Source organism: Perognathus longimembris, chromosome 3 (assembly GCF_023159225.1).
Source record: "Perognathus longimembris pacificus isolate PPM17 chromosome 3, ASM2315922v1, whole genome shotgun sequence".
In the NCBI taxonomy this organism is placed as follows: Eukaryota; Metazoa; Chordata; class Mammalia; order Rodentia; family Heteromyidae; genus Perognathus; species Perognathus longimembris.
In genome coordinates, this window is record NC_063163.1 from 96,782,497 (window position 1) to 96,808,887 (window position 26,391).

General features: G+C 41.4%; 1 protein-coding gene across 1 annotated transcript in view; it reads left to right on the forward strand.

Moving 5' to 3' along the window:
- The first annotated feature begins 602 nt into the window (after positions 1-602).
- Positions 603-26,391, forward strand: part of Specc1l (sperm antigen with calponin homology and coiled-coil domains 1 like) — a 143,300-nt gene continuing 117,511 nt past the window's right edge. The window contains exon 1 of the mRNA XM_048343526.1: positions 603-750. The gene's annotated coding sequence lies outside the window, so the exon portion shown is untranslated. The remainder of the gene's footprint in view (positions 751-26,391) is intronic.

Below are 26,391 nucleotides of genomic sequence, written 5' to 3' on the forward strand. Positions count from 1 at the left end.
GGCGCTGCCCAAACACTTGACTCACAGCTCTACTTTGGCTTTTTGCTGGTTATGTGGGGATAAGAGTCTCTGGTGCTTTTTATTGTTTCCTCAGATTTCAGCCTCTTGAAAGCTAGGATTACAGGTGTGAACCATCAGCATCGAGCTGGCTATTTTGGTTTTTAAAAAAGGAAGTAAAAGAGCACATCTGTTTATTTAGATACCTGATTATATTAAGTGGAATGATCAGTTGCAGGTTATGGGGATTGGGTTGAAATAGTGCTTTCTGAATTCATTCATTAGAAATACACTCGGAGCTACATTGGAAAAATGAAAACAAAAACTGTTAGGGAATTTTGCAAAGATCCTTTCTTGCAAAGATTTAACTTAGCAAAGACATGCCTACTCTCAGAACTTGTAAGACAAGACGCATGCATAAGCAATTACAAAAAGCGCTTGTAGTTTGGCGCCTGCGCAGTCCAGTGAGGTGGGGGGCGGTGGTGGCACGGAGCGTGGGCGGGGCGGTCAACGCCTGCGCAATGGCGAGACGTGGACGGGATCCGTACGGCGCCTGCGCAGGAGGCGGTGGCGGCCGAGAGGGGCGGGGAGGAGGGCGGGGTCCAGAAGGAAGCAGGGCGGGCCTGGCGAGCGGCGCCGCGGGGTTGGCTGCTACCCCGAGGCAGGACTCAACGGATCTGGGCCGCGCCACCGGGCGAGCTCGCCGCCCGGCCCCTACTCTAAGCCAGCGTGAGAGCGAGGCGGTGCCGCGCGGTAAGAACTAGGCCGGGTCCCTTCCACCTGCGCCGGAGGGTCATTTTATCTCCTCCGCGTCGCCCGCGCCGCCAGGCCCGGGAGGCCCCGCAGACCCTAGCGGGCCCCGCGCCTGCGCCGTCCCCCTAATTGGGCCCCGCCGAAGCTGTCCCGCGCTTGCGCCGTCTGGTTCCCAGGCTCCGGGGCCGGTCGGCTGCGTGCCGGCTTGGACTCCTCTCGCGTCCTGGCGGGTGTCGGGGCCCGCCCGTCTCCGGTACCCTGTCTCCTTGCGGAGAGGTTGGGGTGCAGTCCTCGGTCTTTTCTTCCTTGGGCCCTGGGAGAGGTTGGGGCCGTCACCCCGTCGCCCGAGTACCGTGCCCCGGGCCGGGACAGCATTGCTCAGGGGTCCCGAAGATCCGTCCCGGGAACTGGGGCTGCGGGTGGCGGACCCAGCCGGCGGCGGCCGCTGCTTCTGCTGTGGCCGCGCCTCTCCGTGGGGACTGGGGCGGCTCGAAGCAGGAGGTGTCCTTTATTCTTGAGACCTGGCGAATTGCATCAGGTTGAAAATGAATAACCCAGGGTATTGCTGAGGAAATCTAGTCTTTCCAGGAATCTATGTGTGTGTTTAAATCTTAAATTAATGGTTACGTTTTGAGACATTATCGTTCCTTCTTGGGCACTTGCCCTGGGGATGGATGACAAGGGAAGAAATCAGCTTCCACATCGGTTTTGTCTGTTGACAGATAAAACAATTCCCACATTATGTAGCCAGGGCTGGAAACCTGCATTTGCTGATGCCCTTGATAATTCCTCTTAAAATAAGGAGGGGCGTGGAAAAATTCCTGTAAATTCACTGGCCCAATTGACTACAGGTTTTGTTGTGAAAAGAATTACGCTATTGATAATGTTTAAGTTGCAACAGACTCCAGAACCTTTAATAATGTTGGAAGCAGCAGGGTTTGTTTTTTTTTAATTACTAAACTTGGGAGTGAAGGAGAAGCAAGACTACCCCTCAAAAAACATTGCAAAAAGACTAGCTTGGTTATAAAGTAAGACTGTTCTAGCTTCCCCTCCCATTTTTTTCAAAGTCTAATCAAGATTGGAGGGGGGGGCTCTATCATTTTCCTGCTGCGGCTGGCTTTGATCCTTGGTTTTCAGATCTGTAATAGTAGCTAGTATTACAAGTGTGAGCCAGCAGAGCCTGGATAACTTGGTCTTTAAACAAAGAAAAAAACTGGGAAAAAATGGTGGGTTGAATATTTAGAGACTTTTATTATTGTCACTATTCCCTAAATACAGTATAACACTGTCTACGTAGCATTTTTGTTGTTTTTAGGTAGCAAAAGAAATCTAGAGATGTTTGAAAGATACTGGAGTATCTTATTTTTGTAAATTATATACAGTATGTTATGCAACATATAATCAAATATTTCATCATTTTCTATAGGAGGCCTGAGTATTCTCAAATTTTATCTGTGTAGACTCTGGGACCAATCCTATGTGATTGTAATTTTCCCTTAATAATTAAAACAAGGTAGTTCTGGGGATGTAGCTCAGTGGTAGAGTGCTTGCCCAGCACATGTGAGCTCCTTGGTTCAAACCTCATCACCAAAAGACCAAAAATAAGCAGGACTGTTGGTGTCTTGTGCCTATAATCCTAGCTACTTAAGAGGCTCAGATATGAGGTTCACAGTTAGAAGCCAGCCTGGGCAGCAGAGTCTGTGAGACTCGTCTCTCCAATTAACCACTAAAAAGCTGGAAGTGGCCTGTAAATCATAGCTATGCCGGCTGAGATCTGAGTATCACTGTTTAAAGCCAGCCTGGGCAGGAAAGTCTGTAAGATTCCAATTAACTACCAGAAAACTGGAAATGGAACTATGGCTCAAAGTGCTAACCTTGAGCAAAATGTGCCCAGGGGCTCAAGGCCCTCTGGTTCAAGCCCCATGACCAACAAAAAATAAAAACAAGTAAAATGAAAAAACAAAACAAAACAAAAAAGAAACAGCTGGGGCTCAAGTGGTAGAGCACAAAAGCTCAGGGACAGTGCCAAGGACTTGAGTTCAAGCCCCAGGACTAGCGCATGTGTATGCGCGCGCGCACACACACACACATACACACACACACATACATATCTCCAAAATCTAACACCTCAAATAGCTGAGTGCCAGTGCCAGTGGTTCACACACCTGTAATCCTAGCTACTCAGTAGTTGCTGAATCTGGGTTTGAAATCAGCCCAGACAGGAAAAGTTCTGTGAGATTCTGTCTTTAATTGACTAGCAAAATGCTGGAGGCATGGCTCAAGGGTAGGGTGGCAAACCACAGTGAGAGCAAGAGGCTATAAGTTCAAACCACACTAACAGTGCACACACCATCAGTATAGAAAAAGTATGTAGTGACAAATGTATTGACCTGAATTTTTTTTCTATAAAGAAGTAACTGATTCAGTAATTTGTTGCCCATAAAAATCTTTTCCCCTTTGATATAGTTAGTGGATACAAAGCAACCTTTTTCCTTTTGCCACTATTGGGGCTTGAACTCAAGACCTCAAGCTTGCTTGCTTGCTCAGCTGGCTTTCCACAAAGCAGTGTTAAGATCACAATTTTGGATACATGCAGTCTGCTTTGTAATGGTTGCCTGTGTATACCCCAGGTATGCTGGGATTTCCTTGCATTCATTTTTCAGTAAGAAGTTGTAACTGTATCATAGAAAAAAGCCTTTATCACTGTGTACCTTGGTAACAGTCCAAATAACTTGAATATCAAGTACAGAAGGTTGGTGAGTGGAGAGTAATTACTGTAGCTGTGGTTAAGGTGAAGTTTGCTTTCAGAATTTCTATTTCAGACCTGAAGTTTTAGTACCTGCAGTGTGTTATTTGGGCATGGATATCTTTCAAGCAGAAGGTTCTCTTTATAACTGACTTGACATTGTACATTGGTGACTCAAGTGATAGTATTGCCTAGGTTCAAAATTACAATTGGGTGAGTTTTTTCTTTTTCTTTCCTTTTTTTTTTTGTCAGTCCTGGGGCTTGAACTCAGGGCCTGGGCACTCTGAGTTTCTTTTGCTCAAGGCTGGCACTCTACCACTTGAGCCACAGAGCCATTTCTGCCTTTTTCTCTTTATATGATACTGAGGAATCGAACCCAGAGCTTCATGCATGCTAGGCAAGCACTCCACCACTAAGCCACTTTCCTAGCCCAAGGGTGGGTTTTCTTAATGCATAAGCCATGCTATATAGTCACTACATGTTGAAATCACATAGAAAGTATTTTGCAAACAGTATATCTTCAGTAAAGGAAAGATGACAGATTTTCTTGGCTTTGGATAAGTCAACTTGCTTTTTTGGACCTTCATTTCCTTGTCAGGGTGACAAAGGAGCCTTGGGTACCTCTAAAAAATATATTTAAAGGATCTTTTCTATATAGTATATAGGTAGAACTGGGTCTTTTCTCTCATTCTTTTGTTAGTTATGGGACATTCAGCCTTGCTCGTGTTGCTTTACACTTGAGCCTCACTTCCAAACTCAAACTGGGTCTTCAAATTAGTTCCGTAACATTGTAGTCCCTCCTCAAAGATGGGATTTGGGCAAGCTACACTATGAAGTAAGTAAGAATGAATATCATATACCCTGGGGTCAGGGCTTTCAAATGAAGAGTTAAATGAGCCTTAATGTAATGAGAAAAACAAAAGACGGGGTTTAGAGTCTTTTTTTTTTTTTAAATAAAAAAGTTAATCAAAGAATTGTCATTTCTTAGGGGCTGGGGGTATGACCTAGTGGTAGAGTGCCTGCCTTTCATACATGAAGCCCTGGGTTCGATTCCTCAGCACCACATATATAGATTTTTTTTTTTTGACCAGTCCTGGGGCTTGGACTCAGGGCCTGAGCACCGTCCCTGGCTTCTTTTTGCTCAAGGCTAGCACTCTACCACTTGAGCCACAGCGCCACTTCTGGCCATTTTCTATATATGTGGTGCTGGGGAATTGAACCCAGGGCCTCATGTATAGGAGGCAAGCACTCTTGCCACTAGGCCATATCCCCAGCCCAGCACCACATATATAGAAAAAGGAAAAAAAAGAGAAAGAACTATCATTTATTAAAAGAAAAAAAGGGGCTGGGAATATGGCCTAGTGGCAGGAGTGCTTGCCTCGTATACATGAAGCCCTAGGTTTGATTCCCCAGCACCACATATATAGAAAATGGCCAGAAGTGGTGCTGTGGCTCAAGTGGCCGAGTGCTAGCCTTGAGCAAAAAGAAGCCAAGGACAGTGCTCAGGCCCTGAGTTCAAGCCCCATGACTGGCAAAACAAAAACAAAAACAAAAAAAAAAACATTTCTTGGCGTTAAAATAAATATGCAGCCTGGATGTTTAAGTATTCATCCTGAGCAACATAGCAAGATTTTTTTCTTTTTTTTGCCAGTCCTGGGGCTTGAACTGAGTGAGGGCCTGGGCACTGTTGCTGAGCTTCTTTTTTGCTCAAGGCTTAATACTCTTCCACTTGAATCACAGCACCACTTCCAGCCTTTTCTGTTTGTGGTACCAAGGAATTGAATCCATGGCTTCATGTATGCTAGGCAAGCACTCTACCACTAAGCCACATTCCTAGTCCGCACAAGATCTTATTTTTAAAAAAAAGTTATAAGCATCTCTTATGGAAAGAGGTAATGATATTAAAAGGTGGATTATGGTAATTATAAGTGGCAAATTCAGGATGGGTTATCTTACTGTGATATTTAAAAATAAAGAGAGCCTAGAATCTATTATTTTGCTGCTTCTATCAGAATATTTCTGAAGCTGTTGCAGCTAGGAAGATTCTTTTATTACTGTTTTTGTTGCTGAGAGGGAGCCCAGTGTTTTGCACCTGCCAGGTAAGAACTCAGCCACCCCCTTTAAAAAGAACAAACGATCCCTTCTACATAAAGTTTTCTTCTTCTTTTTTTTTTTTCATCTCTCAGGCACAAAGCCTGTTCATTACTTTATTGATTGATAAAGTGTAAAGTTTTCTTCTGAAAATTCTTTGTTTTTTTTTAGAAAACAAAGTTCTTTTTCATCTTTGTTCTCCATAGCATGAAGTTTAGTAAAACTAAAATGGTACTGATAATTTGGTTCTAAAATCTAATATCTTATATTTAATTGTTCTTAATTATCTATTGCATTTTAGGCATTATGTTATCATTATACTCACTTTTAATATGTAGCCTTGTAGCATTAAGAAACTTATTTTTCTCTGAGGTAGAAATTTCTGGTGTGGGGACAGAACACAGTTGAGTTACCTGAACTTAGTAATCTTTGAGAAGCACACCAAGAAGTCTGATAAGTCACTTCCCTCTTGTTATACAGCAGTAGTTCATCTATCAGCAATGTGACCACTTGCTTAAACTTCTCCCATACTTCCAGATTCATCTATGCATTGAAAATCTTTTAGCATTTGAAGATGTTAGAAGCTATCTTTGAGATACTGAATCATTTTCTTTGACCCCCCCACTTTTTTGGGGGGTTGGTGTAGGGCTTGAACTCTGGGCCTTGGATGCTGTTCCTGAGCTCTTCAGCTCCAGTCTAGAACCCTACTACTTGAGGCACAGTGCCACTTCTGGTTTTCTGGTGGTTAATTGGAGATAAGAGTCTCATGGACTTTCCTGTCTGGGCTGGCTTTGAACCAAAGTCCTCAGCTCTCAGCCCCTTGAGTAGCTAGGACTACAGGCCTACGCCACCATTACTGGGCCTTTGGCCCATCTTTTTTTTTTTTTTTTTTTTGCCAGTCCTGGGGCTTGAACTCAGGGCCTGAGCACTGACTTCTTTTTGCTCAAGGCTGTCACTCTGCCACTTGAGCCACAGCACCACTTCAGGCCTTTTCTATATATGTGGTGCTGAGGATTCGAACCCAGGACTTCATGTATACGAGGCAAGCACTCTTGCCACTAGGCCATATTCCCAGCCCCCCTTTGACCCATCTTGATGAGATAATTCATTAGGATAAGGGATTTTGCACCATTGGTGCTAATTCTTCCCATGGTCACTGAATCTCTAGCATAACTTGTTTATAATCTTTCAGGGTGAAATCATATTGAATGTCAAGTCATTGAGCATTAATGTCAGAGAACATTAGAAGCTGTTTGACTGACTTTTGAGTAATTTTTCATAATGCTTTTCATTTGCCTCCTGGATGCCATAGATTTGAAGTTGAAGTGGAAGATCACAATGGAATAGGAATAATTGATTTCTAAAACTCTTGGCAGGCATTTGGTCCCCAGTTCTGCTGCTCCCAAATACAAATGATTCATCTCCTTATTGATACAGTATCTGTGTCCTGGGAGAGAGGGCTACCCACCAGCCTGGGAGTTCTTCCTGCGCAAATTCAAACCTTGCTTTCCTCCCAGGCTATTCTGCCTCATCAAATCAGGCCTGAGTACTTACTCCTTACTTTTCCAAGACTCAAATATAGGTGATGTTGTTGGCAACAGTACTGCTACTGTTGGCAGGACTGGGGTTTGAACCCAGGACCCCAAACTGTCACAACTTGCTTGCTGTGCTGGCAACTCTACTACTTGAGTCACACTTGTAGTCTTGCTTTTTGCCGATTATATTAGCGATGGAGTTGCAAAGCTACTTCTGCCCAGCTGGCCTGTAGCCAAAATCCTGTGGATCTCAGCCTCCTGAGTAGCTAGGATTACAGGGATGAGCCACTGGCATCCAGTTTAGATTATTTTTGAGACTAAATATGAGTTTATTTTGTGGTCATAATTTATAGGCTATGTAATCTGTGTATTAAATTTGTCTAGTATTAAAGATGTTCCTATTCAACTCATTCTTAATTATAATCTCTTTTTGTACAGGTTTTACATTTAAAACATTTTTTGTTATTATAAAGGTGATATACAGAGAGGTTACAGTTACATAAGTCAGGTAAAGAGTACGTTTCTTTTTGGACAATGTCAACCTTGTCTTATTGGATATAAAATTTCAAGGCTTCCCCCTTTCTTTGGCAAGTACATGTGCCAACAAAATACATCAAGGCTGGAAAATTCCTAATGGTTGGAATTGTCAATACTGAATAGACAGACTAGCTTTGAGGTAAAGAATTGTCGTGGGGTTCTCCATCAGCTCAGAAATCCTTTTAACACTGTGGCTTCAATTCTTTGCTCTGAAAAAACATGACAATCAAGAAATTAGTCTTGAGATGTACAAGGCCCTGGGTTCAGTTACCAGCACCACACAAAAAATTTTGGGCTTAAACATTTGGGGGAGTTGTTAGCTGGTCATTGTGGCTCATGCTTTTAATCCCAGCACTAAGGCTCAGGCAGGAGGATTGTAAATTCAAGGCCAATCTGAGCTACATAGTGAGACTCTTAAAAAAAACACAAAAAAAACCCCAAGAAGCTAGGAGCTGGTGGCTCATGTCTGCGATCCTAGCCATTCAGAAGGCCTAGGTCTAGAGGATTGAGGTTTGAAGCCAGCCCAGACAGAAAAGTCTGCCAGACTCCATTTTTAATTAACCACCAAAATGCTGGGTTCAAATGATGGAATGCTGGGTGCTAGCCTCGATGAGCAAGAGAATAAGAAAGCCAGGCTTGTACGGAGGCCCTCAGTTCAAGTTTCAATATATGCACACACAAAAGAAGATGAAAAATAAGGAATTTGGGGGAGTGTGCTGAGGGGAAGGCATGGCTATGAATATAGCAGGTGTTCTTTGTGTCTGTGAAGCCTTTAAAATTTATGGTGGTCTACTGTGCACTTATCTCAAGACTTTAGAAGCATAACTTGTAATGGATCAAATAGATTTACATTTGAAAGTATCTTGGGGTAAGAGGTTTGGCTCTAGTAGATCATTAGCCTAGGAAGCTCAAGCTCAAGGCCCTGAGTTTCAACTCCAGTACTACTAAAAAAAATTAATAATGTAAATCTTGATTCTTTATACTATTACTGAGTTTATTGTTTAGTGGATAATTTGGTAACCACCAAAAGAATCGATCCATTAGAGAATAAGTGAAGATCCTTTTTTTGGTGTGTGGTCCTTGGGTTTGAATGTGGGGCTTTGTATATAGTAGGCAAGTACTCTACTGCTTGAGCCATGCCCCAGGCCCTTTTTGCTTTAGTTATTTTTCAGATAGGGTCTCATTTTTTTTTTTTAACCTGTGGCTTGGACACTGGGCCTCAGGCTTTCTTTCAGCATTTTTCTCCTCCTCAGCTTTTTTTCTCCCATAACTTTTATCATTTGAGACATGCCTCTACTTTTTGTTGATTAATTGGAGATGTTTCAGATTTATCTGCCCAGGTTGCCTTTGAAGTGCGATTCTCAGATCTTAGCCTCCTGGGTAGCTAGGATTATAGAAACAAGCCGCTGCCATCCTGCTTGCGCTTGATTTTTTTTTTAATTAGTTGAGATGGAATTTTGCAAACCAGGGCTGGGGATATGGCCTAGTGGCAAGAGTGCTTGCCTCCCATACATGAAGCCCTGGGTTTGATTCCCCAGCACCATATATACAGAAAACAGCCAGAAGTGGCGCTGTGGCTCAAATGGCAAAGTGCTAGGCTTGAGCAAAAAGAAGCCAGGGACAGTGCTCAGGCCCTGAGTCCAAGGCCCAGGACTGGCAAAAAAAAAAAAAAAAAAAGGAATTTTGCAAACTTTTTCCTGGGCTGTCCTTGAACCTCAGTACTCCTATTTCAGACTCCAGAGTAACTAGGATCATAAGCATGAGTCATTTGCACTAGACTGATCTTTTAGCAATGTTTTCCTGGATCTTTAACCACATCTTTGTTAGAGTTTTTTCTAGTTAAATCTAGAGGTTTTCTTATACTTGTGTGTTTTATACTTCTCCCACTGTGTTAACATAAGTAAAGCCTCTTTTAGCTTGGTATTTGGAATGGTCCTTCATTGACCTCTGGCCTAAATTTCCATCTTTTCTTCACTTTCACTTCTGTTTAGGTATTTCATTGAAGTGGGAACCAGTCTTGAAATCTGGTTTCAGTTTCTTGAAATCACTTGAGTCTCTTTGTCTCCCTCTGCTGGCATTTTTTTTTTTGCCAGTCCTTGGTCTTGAACTCAGGGCCTGGGCACTGTCATGAGCTAATTTTGCTCAAGGCTAGCACTCTACCACTTGAGCCACAGCACCACTTCTAGCCTTTTCTGTTTACATGGTACTGGGGAATCCAATGCATGCTAAGCAAGCACTTTGCCACTAAGCTACATTCCCAGCCCTAGCATGTTGTTTTTGTTTTTAACTTCAGCTAATCCTTACTGTTAAAACTCAGCAGCTATTATTACCTTGCCTGTAAGGATTCTTTAGTCCTGTAGGTGCCTGTAGACTTGTTGAGCGCCCTGTACATCTGGGATTTGGTTCACTGTTTTGTCTACTGCCTTTACTGGATGGTGACATGGTGGCAGTTTAAAGCTGTGGCTTAGTGGGAACTTGTTGAATCTGCTGGGTGTTAGTTCGGTGTTTATGAGGTTGTTGTCCCAGAGGAAGAGGACCCCCTTAGTCCCTCCCCTCAGGGAACTTCTCATTCCACTTACACTTGCCCATGTACTTGCCATGAGACAACTCCCAGTAGGTTACCCCAGCTTTCAAAGTCCATTTGATTATCTAATTTAAATTTTTTTTTTTTTTTTTTGGCCAGTCCTGGGCCTTGGACTCAGGGCCTGAGCACTGTCCCTGGCTTCTTCCCACTCAAGGCTAGCACTCTGCCACTTGAGCCACAGCGCCGCTTCTGGCCATTTTCTGTATATGTGGTGCTGGGGAATCGAACCTAGGGCCTCGTGTATCCGAGGCAGGCACTCTTGCCACTAGGCTATATCCCCAGCCCTAAATTTGTATTTTTGATGAAGGAGAATGTTCCTCTAATGTCTGTTTTATCATCCACAGGCCAAGTCACATTCATCTTTTTTTCCCCAAGCTCTGGGAACAATGTACATTTGGTACAGATTACTTCCCCTTTCCTCCTGCACATCTCTTTGTTTGTTTGTTTGTTTTTTGCCAGTCCGGTGGCTTGAACTTAGGGCCTGAGCACTGCCCTGGCTTCTTTTTGCTCAAGGCTAGCACTCTGCCACTTGAGCCACAGTGCCACTTCTGGCTTTTGCTATATATGTGGTGCTGAGGAATCGAACCCAGGGCTTCATGTATATGAGGCGAGCACTTTACCCCTAGGCCATATTCCCAGCCCCCTTTTGCACATCTTAAACTTATTTTTCTCCTCTAAGTTTGATGTGTTTGGACAGTAGAGGTTTAAGAGATTAAGATTTCAGTGTTTTCTCCCTATTGTGCATATGCCTAGGGAAAATTAAAGAGGAAAATATTGTTCTTTGAAAAAGGTCCATTATTATACTTTTTTTCTGAATAATTGAATTTACACAAAAGGAAAAAAAAGTCTATGGTTAAACTTAGGAGTCAATGCCTTCCTGTTGGCAGCACTTGTAAGATTTGTCAAGGAATACTTATTAAAAATTAAAGCTGTCTCTTCTTCCTTCCTATGTCCTTGGGGGAAATTCCTCTTCATCAGTGTTTGAGATTTTGGGAAAAATTTAAAAATGGAATTATTCTTCCTGTGATAGGGGATTAAGCTCAGGATATTCTGCCAATTAAATATATGCTTTACTACTTGGACTTTTTTTGTTTTTTTTCATTAGCATTTTTTTCTTTATTGTCAAAGTGTGATATAGAGAGGTTACAGATTCATATGAAAGGCTGTCAGTACATTTCTTGTTCTACTTGTTACTTCCTCCCTCATTCCGCCCCCCCCCCGGCATTTCTTGTTTTCTTCACTTAACAGCTTTTTCATTAAATTATCTAGTGTCACTTTTAATTTCCTGAATTAAATGGTTTTATAATAGTATTCATTATATTCAATAGATGTTTATGAAATGACTGTTAGGTGCTATGTAATGTTCTAGGTACTAGTTAAATTTGAAATATATATGTGTACATACACACACATTTTTTGAGGTAAAAGAATGTTACTTGTAGTTCAGGCTTGCTCTAAACCCTCTGGGCTTAACTGATCTTTCTGCATCTGCCTTCCTAGTAGTTGGTGGGACTAGATGATTGTACCACTGCACCTGCTTGCTAGTGTTTACTTTGTAATGCCAGGGCTGGGAGTGGTGGTCAGTCAGGAACTACATAGTATAGGGTTCTGCTAGAGCATTTAAGTCTTTGCTAGCTGTCCGTGTAGTGTACAAGAAGTACTGGAGACAGGATTACTTGAGTTACTGCAGTCAGTATGATTAGGTTAATCACCTTGCAGATAAAAGTGGAAACACTTTCATAAAATGAAAAAAAAAACCCAAGAAACTGTAAATGTGAAGTATTTGGGGGAGAGAAACTGATGAGCTTGAAGACTAAGGCCTTGATAACAAAATCTGAATAATCCTAACTAATCACTAAATGCTCTAATTTAGGTGATAAATACTAGATACCAGCATATATATTTTAAAAGTCTTTTTTTATGGATGCTGCTGAGGGTACTTTTTTGGGGACATGGCTAAACTTCTAGGTCCATTCATGAGTCTTATTTGCTTCCTAAACTTCTAAGTGACTTTTTCTTTTTTTAAATTTAATGTCTTGGGGCTTGAACTTGAGCTTTTTCACTCAAGGCTAGCACTCTACCACTTTGAGCCACAGTGCCACTTCCAGTTTGCTGGTGGTTAACTGGAGATGAGTCTCATGGGCTTTCCTGCCTGGGTTGGCTTTGAACCACGATCCTCAGATCTTAGCCTCTTTAGTAGCTAGAATTACAGGCATGAGCCACTGGTGTCTGGCCTAAGTGATTTTTATATTGCTTGATTAGTTACTGAGATTTTATCTGTAGGAAAACCTACCTTAAAAGTATTAGAGGAAGAAAAGTGCTCTCTCTGAAATGGTAGGTTTATATTGATATGTAGCCTAGCTGGGTCTGTGCTAAATCCATTCTCTTTTTTTCTTTTTTTTTTTGGCCAGTCTTGGGGCTTGGACTCAGGGCCTGAGCACTGTCCCTGGCTTCTTTTTGCTCAAGGCTAGCACTCTGCCACTTGAACCACAGCGCCGCTTCTGGCCATTTTCTGTATATGTGGTACTGGGGAATTGAACCCAGGGCCTCATGTACTTGAGGCAAGCACTCTTGCCACTAGGCCATATCCCCAGCCACAAAATCCATTCTCTTTTGGAACTAGATATGGTAAAGTTAAACATTAAAAAAGAGTCTAGATCCTAGATTCCGGAGATCTAAAGTTTGAGACTATCCAGGGCTACGTTAGGAGACCATGTCTCAAAAAAAGTAAAAGAAGTTAGACATGCATGTTTTAGCTGTTTGGCTCAAGTGGGACAGTTGCTTGCTTAGATGAGGCCCTGAATACAATAAAATCTTTCTTTCATATATGTATGTGTGTGTATTGTATGTAAACACACACATATTTCCATACCTAGGGAAGTACTAAGTATATGTATGCCTATATGCTTTTTTTGGTGTGTGTGTGTGTGTGCGCGCGCGCACGTACGTGTGTGCACCAGTCCTGGGGCTTAACTCAGGGCCTGGGTGCTTTCCTTGAGCTTCTTTGTTCAAAGCTAATGTTTGCCACTTGAGCCACAGCTCTACTTTTTGCTTTTTGGTGGATTATTGGAGATAAGAGTCTCATAGACTTTCTTGCCCTGGCTGTCTTTGAACTGTGATCTCCAGATCTCAGCCTCCTGAGTAGCTAGGATTATAGGCGTGAGCGACCAGTGCCCAATTTTTCTGTATTAACACCTGTTTACTCATCTTTTCCCTTGTCTGTCATGTGTTGAATTTAAGTGGGTTATGTTCCCAAAACTAGTTATGAAACCAATTCATAAAATTTGTGAAGTATATTTTGGTAGTACAATAGAATCTAGTATGCATGTGTAACATGTTAGAAAACAAGTATTCATTTTGTGCAAATCCCTTGTTGAATTCTTCTTTCAATACATAGTTCAATTATATTTTCCTTATTTAAAATGAGAAAACAAGGTTAAGAATATAGAGCTAACTAGTGGGCTGAGCTTGGATTTGAGCCCAGGTTTTCAATTAGACCCATTATATTCTTTTCACTAGTAGGCACTGCCTTTCAAGCTAAATGTGTTTATATGGTTGAAGGAAACACAGTGGGATTTATCCTAGAGATCAGAAGACTTGGGTTCTCTTCAAACATTTGAAGAGTTTCTAATGGAAAAAGGGTGGGTTTACTTTGTGTTGCTTTGGGAGGATTCTGGTAAGTCTAGTTACAGTTACATTGAGCTCCCTATTCAGGAATTAAAGGGCCGTCCTCCATTTCTCCCGTCTTGGATTTGGTAGGGTAGATGGCACATTAAACTTGGTCCTGCCTCGTTTCACCAGAATCTGCTCACCTCTTTGGCTTCTCTTCCTTTGCCCTTTCCCTTTACACTCTTCCTGGTTTGACTTCCTTTCTTCTCTTACCTAGTTTTATGCCTTTTTTCCCTTAAGCCACCGAGAGGCATTTTTTACTACATTAAATTGTTTTTTGATACTTTGGTTTAACTAGTCATTTTCTCACACATGGAATGTCCTCATTTATGCCATTAAAATAATGTCACAGTAAAAGATAAATATAGAATGTGTAATTTTTTCCAATATTAACTTCCTCTGGGGATTTTTTTTTCCAAAAATCAAATAAAAATCGGAGTGTAGCTTAGTAGAAGAGCACATGCTTAGCATATGCCAAACCCTAGTAGAGCAGCAGATAGAAAGAATATATACTGTGAGGTGGCTATGATGGTAGGGTGAAGAAGAGGATTTCTGTGAAATAAGCATGAGCTTTTGTGCTGAAAGGCTAACATAATGTCTTTCTCACCCAAGATTTATTCTCCCTCAAGGACTTTTGTTCTTGTTGCATATGACTATACAAGATATTGTATAGAGAAAACCACAGATAGCACATTTGCCTTGTCAACAAAGATACCAACTGCAAAAGGGGAACTAGTCAGCAGTGTTGAGTTGAATGGCAAGTGAGTTCTGAGAATTGCCTGTCACTGAACCTGCTTACTGGTGGATTTTTAGAAGGACACATCCAGAAGAAAAAAACCTGCCCTTTCTTAGACAGTTGATGACTTTCGTATTGCAGTGATTGTTTTGTCTTTTGTCCAGGTGCTTTTTTTTAAAAGGCTAATTCCCAGGAGGTAGGAGTTTAAATTATTATTGTTATTATTATTTTAGATTTGAGACATGGACTTGAACTCAGACCTGATGCTTTCGCTCATTGGCTAGTGCTCTGCCAACTGAGCCAATGCCTCCAACCCCATACATTCTTTTTCTTTTTTGGTGCTGCACAGTCAAATTCAGTGCATTGCACATGTTAAGCAAGTACATACCAGTGAACTATGCCTTAGGCTAGATTGACTGATCTAAGTGTCTGTACAGTGCTAGGTCAGAGGTGAAGTTGGGAGAGTTGAGATTATGGGAGAAGTGGAGTTGAGAAATCAGTTGCCTCAAGGTGGGAAAACAGGTGAAAAAGCAAGCAGATTCTCTTCAGTTAGGTACAGTGGTGTGTGTGTGCGTGTGTGTGTGTGTTTCTTTTTTAATTTTTTTGCAGTGGTGGGAATTAAACCCAGGACTTGGCCCTGCCAGGTAAGCACTCTACTACCAAGTTCTAGCCTGGGGTCTTGAACTTAGGGTCTTGTACTCTCTCACTCACAGCTGGTGTTGTACCACTTGAGCTAGACCTCCAGTCCAGTTGTTTTGCTGGTTATTTTGTAGATGAGTCTTGCTGAATTTTCTGCCCTGGCATGCTTTGAACAGAGATTCTCAGATCTCAGCCTTCTTAGCAGTTAGGATTACAGGCATGAGTGCTAGGATCCCCTCATCTCATTTTTAATGGTGCTTTAAAAAGTGAATAGTGGATCTGAGCGCTGGTAGTTCATGCCTGTAATCCTAGCTACTGAGAAGACTGAGACCTGAGGATTGTGGTTTGAGGCTAGCCTGGGCATGAGACTCTTATCTCCAGTTAACCACCCCAAAGGTGAACGTGGGATTGTAGCTCAAATGGTGGAACAAAAGCCTTGAATAAAAACAGACAAAAAACAAAACCCTCAAGGATAGCACCCAAGGATGTGTGTGTGTGTGTGTGTGTGTGTGTGTGTGTGTGTGTGTACACGCACACACAAAGTGAATGGTGGACTGAGGGAGGGAATGGATCGAGTTGGAGAATATTTGAAGGCCCTAATCTTAAACTCCAATACCACCAAAAACAGAACAACAGCAAAAGGTAAATGGAAGCTGGGCACTGGTGGCTCATGCCTGTAATCCTAGCTACTCAGGAGGCTGAGATCCAAGGATTGCAGTTCAAAGCTAGCCTGGCCAGGAAAGTGTGAGACTCTTAGCTCCAATAAACTACCAAAAAGCCAGAAGTGGAGCTGTGTGGTTCAAGTAATAGAATGCTAGGCTTGAGCAAAAGAAGCTGAGGGACAGCAACCAGGCCCTGAGTTCAAGCCCCAGGGCCGACAAAACAAAACAAAAAAGATAAATGGAGTTATATACTATTGTTTGGAGAGCTGAATCCTTGTGAATGTTTAGCATTCCAGCTAAATAAGAATAGCACAAGTGCTTTACATTTCAGTTGATACATAATGATTTGCAGCCCTTTTCATTCTACAAAACTCTTCTTGAGCAAGGAGGCATGGACACAGCTACTTTTAAGGACAGGCTTATTTGATGTAGGGACATTTCTGATTATTAGCTGTCTTTGAAAATGTCTCTTACTAACGTTCACTCAATAGTCCTATTCTGGTCCTGTGGAACTTTCCAAAGTTGAAAACAGCTTTTTCCACTTACAGAGTTGAATCATGTCTTTGTACTGCCCCCAGAGCCTTCTGGACCGGAGGCAGGCTGTTTTGTTAGAGTCTCTGCTTATAGTCTTATTTTAGAATTGTGTACAATACACCTCTGGTCCTCTGAGGAGCCTAGTTTGGCTGGGACCCCTGTCTGCCTTGATCCAGACAAGAGTAATTCAAGTGACTTATCTCAAGGCTGTATTAGTACTCTTGGAGCAGCCCTGCCATGCTGGGGACACTGTTTTGACTGTCTCTGGATTACTGCAGTGGCAGGTTTTCATCTCTTCTTCTATTCCCATAACCTTTTTCTTTATTTCTTTTTTGAATTCACATCTGGGAAGGCATTCTTGTGATTTTCATGGTATGGGGGGCTTTTGTAACTGATGACATTATAGAGAGGGACACTGACATTCTTTGATGGGTTTCTTAAGGAATTTTCTCAGTCATCTTTCTCTATCGTATATTCTCTCCTTCCTAGATGCTAATGATAGTTTGCTTTGAAAAATTAGAAACGAAGGCGAGTCATCAGTCTCCACTTGTACCAAGGAAGAGGATTTCAAAGACCTCATATAGTAATAAATAACATTTTGTGTACATACTTCCACATAAGCTGCTGATAATAGCCGGGGTTTGGAAAAGGAGAGGAAGAGTTTGGGCATTCAGAAGTAGCTGGACCTTCAACAATGGTGAAATAATGAATGTTGATGAGTTGAGGGAGGGAGTTAGCTGAAGGAGGAGAAGGCATGGTTTTAGACATTGTAGGTCTTAAGGTCTTTTTAAACATTTTATTCAGCTAATCAGCTCTGTTAATGTAGCTCAAAGATAGCTACAGAAAATATATAAAATGAATGTGACTGGATTTCAGTAAAATTTTCTGATCTTTTACAGTTTTTCATGTCATGGAATTTTGATTCCCCCCCTTAAAAAACTCTCACAAACAACTACTTAGCAGCACAAAACAAGTGATGGTCCAGATTTGGCTTGCTTACTCTTGTCACAAATCATAGAGGAACAGAAAGGACTGGCATGAAGGCCTGGAAACACAAGCCAAAGGGTTATTAACTAAGGTGGTTTAAAAAAAGACCATTTTTGTGATGTGATGAAAAATTTAAAGGAAAGGTACTTTGTATGAGTGTGTGCCTGAGCACTTTTTGGTACTTATAACAATGAAACATTTTTACTTGGAAAGTGTTACGCAGATCAAAAGTAGAGAATATTATAATAAAACACCAGTAGTGATGGTAGTTATCACTGAGCTTCAGCAATCATCAGTTCTAGGCCCTTTGTTCTTAGTACTTGGCTTGCACACTACCAACTGAGCCATACCTCAAGCCTGGCATTTTGCTGATTAGTTGGAGATGGAAGTCTCAAGGACTTGTCTCTCCAGTCTGGCTTCAAGCCATAATCTTCAGATCTCAGCTTCCTGAGTAGCTCAGATTATAGGCATGCACCACTGGCACCTGCCTACTTCTATTTTATTATTATTTATTTATTTAAGGAATAATTGAACCCAGGGTCTTGTACTTGTGGGTTTTTCTTTTACTTTTTTTTTTTTTTTTTTGCCAGTCCTGGGGTTTGAATTCAGAGGCTGGGCACTGTCCCGGAACTTCTTTTACTCATCTAGCACTTGAGCCACAGCACCCGTTCTGGCTTTTTCTGTTTATGTGGTACTGAGGAGTCAAACCCAAGGCTTCATACATGCTAGGCAAGCACTCTAAGGCACATTCCCAGCCCTCATACTAGTGTTTTATTATTAATAGCTTCCTCAGCCTCATATGAATTTTAGAACAAACTTGTTAAATTCTACAGAAAAAAAAATCTTTGGAAGTTTGATTGAGATTGTGTTGACTCTACAGATGAATTTGGAGACTGGGGTATTGCTTATATCTAAAATGCTTGCCTATTGGGAAGAATTAACTTCTTGATATTATTTTATCATTTGACACATGAACATGTATGTTTTTCAATTTAGTTCTTTAATTGTTCTCTGTAAATATTTTGTAGTTTTCAATGTACAATTTTTTTAAACCAGACTTACCTTGAAATATTTCATGCACTTTGATGCTTATGTGCATATTTCTTTCTTTTTTTGTTTTGTTCCAGTTCTGAGGCTTGAACTGAGGACCTGGGTACTGTTCCTGAGCTTTTGGACTCCGGGCTAGTACTTTACCACTTGAACCACAGCTCCACTTTGCCTTTTTGGTGGTTAATTGGCGATAAGAGTCTCATGGACTGTCCTGCTAAGGCTGACTTTGAACTGTGATCCTTAGATCTCAGCCTTCTGAATAGCTAGGATTACAGATCTGAGCCACTGCCACTGACCTTTTAAAAACAATCTCAATGTCTAATATATAGAAATTGTGCTGGAATCTAAACTATTTTTGAGACTTAGATTGGGAGAATTGTGGTTGCAGGCCAGCAAAGGTAGAAATCTGTGAGATTCCATCTCAGTAGAGGGAGGGTGGACTGGTGGTATCTGCTTGTCATCCCAGAAGTGACAGGAAGGCAGAGGTAGATGATCACAGTCTAGTCAGGGGCTTGACAGAAAGTGAGACCTTACCTTAAAAGTAACTAGTGAAAAATAGGCCTGAAGGGTTGCCATTAGACCATCTGCCTAGCAACTAGGAGGCACTGAGTTCAAAACCCTAGTCTGCGTGTGTGTGTGTGTGTGTGTGTGTGTGTGATTCAGCCTCCACTTGTACTAAGGAAGAGGATTTCAAAGACCTTAGTCTAGGGCTGGGAATATGGCCTAGTGGCAAGAGTGCTTGCCTCCTATACATGAAGCCCTAGGTTTGATTCCTCAGCACCACATATATAGAAAAGGCCAGAAGTGGCGCTGTGGCTCAAGTTGGCAGAGTGTTAGCCTTGAGCAAAAAGAAGCCAGGGACAGTGCTCAGGCCCTGAGTCTCAAGCCCCAGGCCTGGCAAAAAGATAAAACAACAGCAACAAAAACCCCCAAAGACCTCAGTCTATGTAGAAATAATGTTTTGTGTACATACTTCTACATAAACTGTTGATTCTTGGTGGGGTTTGGAAAGGGAGACGAAAGTGTAGGCTTTTAGGAGTAGCTGGACCTTCAACAATTGAGAGACAATAGTAAGAAATATATAGAAATATAGAATTTTATATACATGAACATGTAAAATACATTTTTATCATGTATAATTATATGATTAATATATACTATATATTTATAATATATAAAATATATAGTGTATATGTAAGTATATATACATTATAAAATTTATTTATTTATATATTATACTGATATAAGGAATATATGTATATATGTATAATGTGTATTATATATGTATATATACATACATATATATTGAATTTTATGTACTAATATCATATTATTCATTTTGTATACTAATCTGAGATCTTGATTAGTTCTGTTAGTGCTCATTAGTAAAGGCAATTTTATTTCTTCCCAATCTGGATGTTTTATTTTATTATGCTTGCCTTATTGCTAGAACCTCTAGTGAATAATAAATAGAAATAGTAGGACTATATTTTGTTGTCTTATTCCTGATCCTAGGGGAAAATAGTATGTCTTTTGGTTTGTTTGAGTCAGTTTCTCTTTGTTTTGGTGGTATTGGGACTTGAACTATGTCTTGGGCTTCCTAGGCAGACACTGTCCCTTAAGGCTGGTGACTACTTGGTATTTCACTTGAGAGCTAAGCTTCTAGCCCTTTTTGCTTTTTAGTGGGGTCTTTTTTTTTTTTTGCAGGTCCTGGGGCTTGAACTCTGGGCCTAGGTGCTATCCCTGAGCTTCTTTTGCTCGAGACAAGTGCTCTACTACTTGAGCCACAGCTCTACTTCTGGCTTTTTTTTTTTTTTTTTGAGTAGTTTATTGGAGATAAGAGTCTCATGGGGACTTTTCTGCCCGGGGTTGACCTTGAACCACAATCCTCAGCTCTTTGCCTCCTGAGTAGCTGGGAGTGAGCCACTTGAGCCACAGTTCTGCCTTTTTTTTTTCTTCCTGATTATGTGGTACTGAGGAATCGAACTCAGGGCATCATGCATATTAGGCAAGCACTCTACCACTAAGCCATGTTCCTAGCCCCCCAAATAAAATTCTATTGTTTATAAATTATCTGATATGTGATATTCTGTTAAAGTAGCCCTAAATGGACAGAGTTTGTATAAAATTTATTTTATTCTTGGTAGAATTTCCTAGTTTATCTGGCTCTGGAATTTTCTTTGTGAATAAGTTTGGTGGCTATTTTTGTTTTGTGCCAGTACTGGGGCTTGGACACTGCCCCTTGGCCTTGGCTTTTTCACTCGAAGTTGGTGCTCTACCATTTGAGACACAACTTTGCTTTTTTTTTTTTTGGTGGTGGTGGTTATTTGGAGATAAGAGTCTCATTGGCTTTTCCTGCCCAGGCTGACTTCAAACCTTGATTCTAATATCTCAGTAGTTAGGATTATAGACATGAGCCAACAGTGACTGACTATTGTTATTTTTTTTGAAATAGGGTCTTGATCAGGCTGGCCAAAAATGTATGATTTGCCTACATTAACTCTTCAAGTGCCAGAATTATAAGTCAGGATTACAGTGTGTACCACTATACCAGTCCATTGAGGGCCTTTCCCTCTGCTTGATCTTAGTTGGCTTTATTTTGCACTTAGAATCGGACAAAGGTTTATTTCACAAAATGCAAAATGTGTAAGGTTGCCATTTGGGGAGGTTAACTGTAAATTAAAATTTTTCTTGGGCTGGGAATATGACCTAGTGGCAAGAGTGCTTGCCTCGTATACATGAGGTCCTGGGTTCGATTCCTCAGCACCACATATACAGAAAATGGCCAGAAGTGGCACTGTGGCTCAAGTGGCAGAGTGCTAGCCTTGAGCAAAAAAGAAGCCAGGGACATTGGTCAGGCCCTGAGTTCAAGGCCCAGGACTGGCCAAAAAAAAAAGTTTTTTTTTTCTTAAGTATTAGGCTATTCAGGTTATCTTTGTGTGTGCATGTGTATGTTCCTGGGGATTAAACCCAGAGAGCCACTTGAACTACACCTCCAACACTGAGGTTATTTCTCTTTTCTTCTGTTGGTCATGGTACTTGAACTCAGGGCCTGGGTGCTGTTCCTGAATTTTTGTGCTCAAGGCTAGTCCTCTAACACTTTGAGCCACAGCTCACTTCTAGGGTTTTGTTTTGGTTTGTTTGGTGATTGTCAGTCAATAAGAGTCTCACAGCTGGCTTTGAACTGTGATCCTCAGGTCTCAGCCTCCTGAGTAGCTAGGATTTTTGGCATGAGTCAACAGCACCTGGGTGAGGTTATCTCTTTCTCTGTGTGCTTTTGTAGTCTACGTCAAGAAATCTGATTATTTCATTTTTTAATTTATTGATATACGTTTGTTCAGGATAGTCCTTTCTTACCCCTTAATAAGCAATAGAATCCATAGTGTTATAGCTCTCATATCCAGTGCTGGCACCTCCCTCATCCTCCCTCCTCCTGTCCCTTCCCCTCCCCTCCTCCTCTTATCCCTCCTTCCATTCCCCTTTCCCCATCATTTGTTTATTTTACTTTTTTTCCCTCCTTTCCTTCTTCCATCTCTTCTTCCTCTTCTCTTCCTTCTCTTTTCTCTCTTTTCGAGCATGGGTAGCCATTTATCAGTTAATTTTAAAGAAACTATTTCATTGATCTCCATTTTCCTCCTTTTCTGTTTCATTGATGAGTGCCTGTTTATCATACCAGTCCTTTTGCTTATTTTGTCTACTGTTTTTTTTTTCAGTCCTGGGGCTTGAACTCGGGGCCTGAGCACTGTCCTTGGCTTCTTTTGGCTCAGGGCTAGCACTCTGCCACTTGAGCGACAGCGCCACTCTGGCCTTTTCTATATATGTGGTGCTGAGGAATTGAACCCAGGGCTTCATGTATAGGAGGCGAGCACTTTACTGCTAGGCCATATTCCCAGCCCTCCTTTGCTTATTTTGAATTTTATTGTTTTTCTTTTTTATTTCTTGGAGTAGAAGCTAAAGTATTGCTTTGATCTTTGTTTTTCTGATGTGTGAAAATTCCCCCATAAGTACCAGGCTTGTACTATCATGAGTTTTGATATGTTATGTTTTTATTTCATTCTGTTGATAACAGATTCTAAGTTTCCATTCTCTAGTTCCCTTTTTAGACCTAGGTTTCTTGCTTTGTTCTCTAGCCTGATCTTGAATGGGCTCAAGCCATCTTTCTGCAGCCTCCCCAGTAGCTGGGACTATAGATGTGTACCATTGGACCTGGCTAGTCATCCATTTGATTTTATCTTTCACTCAGACCATTTAAATGTACGTTAGTTTCTGGGGCTGGGAATATGGCCTAGTGGCAATAGTGCTTGCCTCGTATACATGAAGCCCTGGGTTTGATTCCCCAGCACCACATATATAGAAAACGGTCAGAAGTGGCGCTGTGGCTCAAGTGGTAGAGTGCTAGCCTTGAGCAAAAAGAAGCTAGGGACAGTGCTAAAACTTAAATATTTATGTTACTTTCTATTTATATGAGAGTTTTGTGGACATGTTTCCATTTCTGTTTTTTTTTGCCAGTCATGGGCCTTGAACTCAGGGCCTGAGCACTGTCCTTGGCTTCTTTTTTGCTCAAGGCTAGCACTCTGCCACTTGAGCCACAGCACTACTTCTGGCCGTTTTCTATATACGTGGTGCTGAGGAATCGAACCTAGGGCTTCATGTCTACAAGGCAAGCACTCTTGCCACTAGGCCATATACCCAGCCCTTTTCCATTTCTTTCTTTTTTTTTTGCCAGTCCTGGGGCCTTAGACTCAGGCCTGAGCACTGTCCCTGGCTTCTTTTTGCTCAAGGCTAGCACTCTGCCACTTGAGCCACAGCGCCACTTCTGGCCGTTTTCCATATATGTGGTACTGGGGAATTGAACCCAGGGCTTCATGTATAGGAGGCAGGCTCTCTTGCCACTAGGCCATATTCCCAGCCCATTCATTTCTTTCTAATTAAATAAGGAACCTTATTAAAGAAAATGCAACCACAAAACGATTATGTGTGATCGAAGTCCAGTGACAGCATTGAGTCGGTGAGTCAGGCAGCGTGAGGGAATGGACAAGAAGAGAAAGGGACAGACTAAGATAGATGCCAGGATAGTCAAAGGAAAGAAAAGCTCAGTTTAGATCCCGGTTGAGGAAGGGAGAGGCTGGATGATGAGGGAAGATTGTATTGTATTGGACCAAAGCTGGCATCAAAGCCATGGGGGTGAGGATTAGGAGAAGGTGCTACTTGGAACAGAGCAGTGAAAGTGGCCTGAAAGAAATCTCTAAGCTTCCTTGTGTAAGTTAGGGAGTAGAAGAATTATGGTTCTGCTAGTATCATAAGGAAATAGGAAGAGGTAGTAAGAATTAGGTTCAGGATAAAGTGAAATAGAAAAAGGTAGTAAGAAATAAGTTCAGGATAAGGTAAACTTTTCCTTGCTCTTCGTAGTTGTGGTGGAAAAGGAATTTATGCCATTGTAGCATTGTGCTGAGCTTTTCCTTGTTATTTGTACATGGTTCTTGTAGCATCCTATGTAATATTTCCCTTTTATTATGAATAGCTTTCTTTCCCTTTCTTCTTCTTGGTTTAAATCTGAGATCTCACACTAGGCAGGTACTCTACCCCTTGAGTCACACCACTAGTTCCCTCCCCCCCCCTTGTGTTTTGCTTTTTAGTTATCTTTTCACATAAGTCTTGGGTTTTTGCCAAGGTTTGGCCTCTGCCCTGAATCCTCCTACCTGTGTCTCCCAAAGAGCTGGGATTGTAGGAATACACTACCATGCCAGGATGTCCACCATTTTGCCTGGACTAGTCTTACACCTGGTTTACATGCTGTATTTGTATTTCTTCCTCTCTCCTCTCCCACATTTTTTTAAACATGCTCTGTTTTCTAATATTGTATTGGTTATTTTGAAACTAACAAGAAATTGAGCTGTATTTCTTGAACTTGCAGTAAAGGCACACAACAAAGCTTACCTTGAATTGGTGAAAGTACAATCTATATGGAGTTATGTTTCAGCATTTTAGGAAGGAAGGTGGACTATGACACTTTTTTTTTTTTTTTTTTTTGGCCAGTCCTGGGGCTTCGACTCAGGGCCTGAGCACTGTCCCTGGCTTCTCTTTGCTCAAGGCTAGCACTCTACCACTTGAGCCACAGCGCCACTTCTGGCCATTTTCTGTATATGTGGTGCTGGGGAATTGAACCCAGGGCCTCATGTATACGAGGCAAGCAGTCTTGCCACTAGGCCACTTCCCCAGCCCTGGACTATGACACTTTGAACTTGGAAATGCTTTCTTATTTTCCCTCTTACAGCCTCATCCTGCCACTAAGAGGTAAGTTTAAACTTGAGTTATAGGATGTCTCATGATAGGCTGTGATGAACTGACCTATTTTGTCTTTGATATGCATGTACTTTTCATCATTGGATTCTTGAAATCATAGCTTTGATTCTGTCTGCTTTTCAAGTGTTTGTTAAGGTGTCCATATAGTTTTTGAGTGGAAAATTATCTTTAAGGTACTTGCCCTGTTTGCCCTAGACACAGGGCCTATGCTTTCTAGGAGAGACCTGTGGGAGAAATCTATATGCTCCCTGAGGGTCTGTTGGTAAGTGCTCTAAGAGTTAAACCAGATATGATTGCTAGTTTGTGAGATATAGTCCTTTCAGCCATATTTCATGGGAGAATGAGGGTGGGATGGGATGGGATATGGGGTAAGAGCTTTTCGTGAGATTGGTGTGTGTGTGTGTGTGTGTGTGTTGGCACTGGGGTTTAAATTCAGGGTCTCACACTGTCATTTGGCTTTTTCACTCAAGGCTGGCACCCTACCTCTACTTTTGGCTTAAAATTTATTTTTTTCATTATTTATAAAGATGATGTACAGAGCTGTTACAGTCACATAAGTCAGGTAGGTAAAGAGTACATTTCTTTTTGGATAGTGTCTTTCCTTCTCTTTCTCCCAGTGTTCCCCCCCTCCCCCCCGCCGCCGCCAAGTTCTATAGTTCATTTCCAACATAGTGTCTAGTGAGTACCAGTGCTGCATTTGTTCACCCATTATCCCTCCATTTCTGTTCCTCTCCTTACCTTCCTGGAGACCGAAAAATGAATAAACAATACAAAATAAAAAGGAAACAAAATAACAACAAAGGAAAAAAAAAGTTGCTTCCATTTCCTGGGGTTCATTTTGATAAATATTATTTTATTTGATTGGATTCACATGGGTGTTGCACCTTTGTGATCCTCTCCTAAGAAGATCCTCCTTTGGTCTCACTGCATGTGAATGCCTAGATCTGTATAATTTATCATGTCCCCATGTATTTTAGGTCTAGCTTCTTCATATGAGAGAAAACGTGACGTTTGTCTCTCTGAGCTTGACACTTTTTTTTTCGCGGGGGGTGTGTGTGGTGGTGGTGGTTAATTGGATAAAAGAGACTCACAGACTTTCTTGCCTGGGCTAGCTTCAAACCTTGATCCTCAGATTTAGTCTCCTCAGCCACGGTATTACAGGTATAAGCCATTAGTGCGTAACTCCATAGCGCTTTTTATTCATTTTCCTTTTTTTTTTTTTTTTTGTATTGGTCATGGGGCTTGAACTTAAGGCCTAGGGTGATGTCACTGAGCTCTTCATGTCAAGGCTAGCGCTCTACTACTTGAACCACAGCACCACTTCCAGTTTTCTGGTGGTTAATTGGAGATAACAGTTTCACAGACTTTCCTGCCTGGGCTGGCTTTAAACCTTGATCCTCATATCTAACTAGTAACTAGTAAAACGTTGTTGAAAATAGATGTCATTTTTACCAAACTTAATTTGAATTCTAATCGGTTTTAACTTTTTATTTAGAAAGACTTTCTTTTTGACATTGTCAAAAAAAATTGAAAATCTAAACATTTAAACACTTACGCTTTTTAAAAAG